At 39.3% G+C, this 3,854-nt stretch overlaps 1 protein-coding gene across 2 annotated transcripts in view; it reads right to left on the bottom strand.

Annotated features, from left to right (window-relative positions):
* Window positions 1-2,977, bottom strand: part of NFKB2 (nuclear factor kappa B subunit 2) — a 396,915-nt gene extending 393,938 nt beyond the window's left edge. For both annotated transcript variants that reach the window (XM_044056528.1, XM_044056530.1), the window contains exon 1: window positions 2,655-2,977. The gene's annotated coding sequence lies outside the window, so the exon portion shown is untranslated. The remainder of the gene's footprint in view (window positions 1-2,654) is intronic.
* Between the last annotated feature and the right edge of the window lie 877 nt (window positions 2,978-3,854).

The raw sequence follows: 3,854 nt of genomic DNA, 5'->3' as shown, positions 1-3,854 counted from the left end.
AAACCGGGAAAGGGTTGAAACCTGAGACAGCTTTTAAGAAAGAAATCTCAAAAAAACCAATGAGGTGCTTTGTCTAAGCTGTAGTCCAGGTGACCTCAGTCAGCCAATGACCTCAAACAATTCTCTCTCTATAAATAATATATAACTATATGTGTGTGTGTGTGTGTGTGTGTATCTATATATATATATATAGATGTACACACACACACACACACACACACAAACAGGACTCTCAGCAAATAATCTTTTAATAACAGTGGCTCAGTGGTTAAGGTTTCTGCCTTCAAACTCCAAAGACTGGAGTTAAACCCTGGCCTCTGGTTACTACCTCTGTGGACTATGTGTAATCTCTTTATGTCTGTGGGGATATTCTCTGTATACTCCAGTTTTTTTCCCCATCTCTCAGATATGTGCTGGTAGGATTGCTACTCTTCTTCTTTCGGCTTTTCCTGGTTAGGGGTCGCCACAGCGGATCACCTGTCCGCTCATGATTGGCAGTGGAGTTTTATGGTGTCAAGTTGCCAGCCTGGCACCCAGGATTGCTACTCTAAACGTATCTATATATTACATTCACCCTTACCCCGTGATGCACGTTATGGCTGAAAAAAGTTATGTATTAGTTCAATTAGGTTAAAAAAAAAATAATTTCTATTTCAATACAGTTGGTGGACTGGACCCAACGGCCTACTTTCTATCATGTTGTGGATGCAATGAAAAAATAAATTAATAAATAAGCAAACAATGAATAGAAAAACGATGCAAACATAAATGAAGAAAAATACATGGTTCTCTACACATCTACCAACAACATAATACTAAGTCGCCAAATTGATCCAGATGTTTTTGGTTGGAATGGAAATTGTAAATGTAGTAAAAGATCTGTTGGGGCATAGATTGAATTCTTCACTTCGGGAATTTAAAGACATTTGTGCTGTAATGAAATGAGTGCATACAGTGTTCTTTGAGAATGGACAGAGAAAGAGAATTCTATTCAGAGTACTGAAGTTTAGAAGCAAAGGAAAGGATATGTTCAAGGTCTAAATCAAGATGCTAATAAGAGCAACAGAGAGCTTGGCATTAAGAAGTCACCCAGCCTTGGAAACAGTTAGGCAATTCAGCTCAGTTTTCGGAGAGCTGAGTGTAAATTTGCAGATTGTTTAAAACAGTATGTGCATCTTAAATACCACACAATGCAGGTTGATGAAACACTCGACTTTAGTAGCAATACTCAAACATTTGCAATAAAATAGAACCAAAAGCCTGTCTTTGCACATCTACCATTTCTGCTAATGTCTGATACAAAATATGTATTGTAACACAGAGTGGAGATTGGCTGCTAAAATGTGTATCTTTTAAAGTTCATTGCTTACAAAATAAATAAGCACAAAGAAAACACTACTAAGTTTCAGGAAACTGTCCCTGTTATTTAGTGAGGATACTCCTACAAACAAGTTCTGAAAAAGAAAAACAATTGTGCAAAAATAAAGACCTAAAATCAACCACAGTTATTACACAAACAAAAATATTATAAATCAGTGTATTAAGCTGGAAACACTAGAAACCACCTAGCACATCAAAATCACAGTCCTTCAGTGAAGTCAATAAAAAAGCATGCAGACACTACAATAAGTAATGTCTTAATGGTGGATACAAACTAAATACTGTTAAGTACTGTAACAATGTATGAGTGGCTTATAGCAAAGCCTTTCTACCCCTCTCTCCAAAAATTTCACATAACTGCAGACCCTTAAGAATCAGTTATTCCAAACTTTCTGGAGTAGCAAAAGGACTACAGCTTTTTATTTTGCATTCTTTAAACTTGGTAGTACATACTGGCAAGGAAAAGCTTACATGCAAAACTAAAACTGCTTGTTCGGTGTATCTAGGCTCTGTGTTAACTAGCCATTGTTGAGAGCAACAGTAGTGCCTCACCGTTGGGATGTTACCCTTGTTTATCTACTTTATAGGCTCCTGTAAAAACTCTTCCAAAAGATCTGCCTTGTATCATCTGCAATAAAATGCTTTTAGTGCACCAGTCCAGCTCTCCTTCAGACTGCTGTCTCCGGGCTTTCCTACCAGGGTTCAAGCCTATGAACTATTTCTGATTGCCTATATTGCACCAGCCATTAGGGAGACACTTTGATCCTTTAGTAGAACTATGACAAACTTCTGGCATGGAAAATAACTACTGACTACATTACCACAACTTTGCAAGAGCAGCATGCACCATTGACAGAGCGGGCATGTGCCTATGTAAATATTTTAAAACTAGTTCAAGTGTGCAGTTTCCCATTATCAATGTATTACAATTTTCAGAGGGCATGCCATACAGTTGCAAAAACTCGTAGATGCAAGACCCCCACCACACACGCACACATGTCAAATGCCCCAATTTTGTCTTTACTAAACGTTGGTCCATTCCCTTATACACATGTGTAAATGTCACAAAATGGTCGGCAAGCAAGGGATTAAATAACAGCAAACTGTATGGTCACAAATTGTTTAATCTTTAAAAAGCCACAAAATACAAATCCACTTAATGTACTGCAACTGTAAGTTGACAGTAACATTTTTAAAACGTGTCCTTGATTTTGTGCCTTCGTATAGGGTACTGCTGTGTTTTACAGTTTACACTGTGCATCGCTATCACTTACTGTAGCACTCTTCCACTCCTGAAAATCTTGGGAGATACAGATCCTGCTGTCCACGGCCTTTCCCCACCTGAGTGTAAAGTAAGGTCCAGATATTCCTGGTCCAACAAAGTTTCCGTCCCTTTTACTTCTGTGCGTTATTACTGCCACGCTCTCCTTCAGAAGGCCGCGTCACACTCTTGTGATAGTTATTTCCAAAATACAGATAAAATACAGATAGTTTTATTTTCTTTCTCCAGATTTTTTAGAACACTTCAGCGCTTTACTGTATAGTCCGGTCGCACCCAAGAATCTGTCCAAGCTCTGCATTCTAATGCCGGAAAGTCCCTGTTTGGGGAATCCCCTAACGTCACACGCGGAACTCGTCGCTGATTGGCTGTTTGACTTTGTCTCTTCTCAGGTACAATTACCTGGCAAACAAAAGTGTTGCAACGGTATCTGTTTACAGAGCGGTCCCACGCTGCATGTGAAGGTTTATGAGTGTGGGTAATTTCTAAAGTGACTAAAACGTTGATTCTGGAGAATTCCACACTTCCGCCACTTTGATAGAGGCCGATTGCTGTCACTGCTCAGCTTTTGATGGCATATCCAGGCCGGACTGTGGCTGTCGTCGCTCTCAACCTTCCAGCTCCAAAATGTGAAGCAATACCTTTCGTAATGTGGAAGTTGGAACGGATGGGTACTCACCATAGCTTACTAACAACTTCAACTTGGAAGCTCTCAGCTTAGTTAAAACGTGTTAGTTTATACTTATAAAACTTTTTTTTTTCGATTAATAAATATTATTCAGTGTGATTTGCAATGGATGTCTATTACAACATTAACACTGAATGTGTTGCCAATCCTTTGGACGTGTAAATACGAGGGGAATGGAGTGTTTAACTCAAAGTCAAGAACGTCCCTTGTATTGAGCTACACTTCTAGAGCTATGGTCACTTCTGAGCGTGCCGTACAAGTTGATATCCTGTGACTCAAATCAGAGACCTTTGATAGCTACGGGCAAAGAGACTGTCAGTCAGTTAGCGTGCCCCTAAACCCACAGTGCTACTCTTACCTCGCAGCTATCCCCGATTTTGCCTCATATTTTTGTCCCACCCATTATAAAAGTTGTGATTTTCTGGTAAGTCACTGAACATTACATTCAGTCGGTACGCAATGCCAGACATTACAGTTTATTCTTATTGTTCAGAAAATCACATAGGC

The sequence above is a fragment of the Protopterus annectens genome, chromosome 14.part0, assembly GCF_019279795.1.
Source record: "Protopterus annectens isolate FY-2018-M chromosome 14.part0, PAN1.0, whole genome shotgun sequence".
Lineage (NCBI taxonomy): Eukaryota > Metazoa > Chordata > Ceratodontiformes > Protopteridae > Protopterus > Protopterus annectens.
Note: the sequence above shows the minus strand (reverse complement) of the source record. Positions and strands in the feature narration are given on the sequence as shown.